We start from the raw sequence: 612 nt of genomic DNA, 5'->3' as shown, positions 1-612 counted from the left end.
AACTGTGGGTATTTAGATTATAATATTAATTTTTGCTGTACATCCTGGATATGTATGCACTCTTTCCATTTTATTTTGGGCATGTGGATATTTACTGTTCCATGTGGATTATCTACTGCAATTTATACAACATAGTGTGAAGAAAAGGGTAAATCGGAGTAAGGGAATCTTCTTAACAGTGCAAAGTGACACTGGAATCAATTTTATGCAATGATATGTTGTTCCTTGAATAATTTAAATGATAATTATGTTAGGAACTGCAACCAAGATTTTTTTGGTTGAAATGTATAAATATTCAGGAAAATTATTTTCTGTGTATTTTAAAAGTGTTTTGAGAAAAACTTTGTTGAGCTTACTTGCTAAAAACTCTGACTACTATCTGACTTGCGTCCAAGAAGGATAGTTCACAGTGTGTTGTTCACCTGAAATTGATAGCACAAAAGTTGATCCATGGAACTATGAGAGCTAAACTGTGAGATGAAAAATGAAAAAAAAAAGGTAGATGATTAAATTCTATTATGTCACACGCTTTAGTTTATTTGGATTCTCCTTTTTGGTTATCATAACAATTCATCGCCTTTGTGCCAGAGCTTAGAAATACCACACATACTG

Source organism: Penaeus monodon, chromosome 30 (genome assembly GCF_015228065.2).
Source record: "Penaeus monodon isolate SGIC_2016 chromosome 30, NSTDA_Pmon_1, whole genome shotgun sequence".
Classification (NCBI taxonomy): domain Eukaryota; kingdom Metazoa; phylum Arthropoda; class Malacostraca; order Decapoda; family Penaeidae; genus Penaeus; species Penaeus monodon.
Note: the sequence above shows the minus strand (reverse complement) of the source record.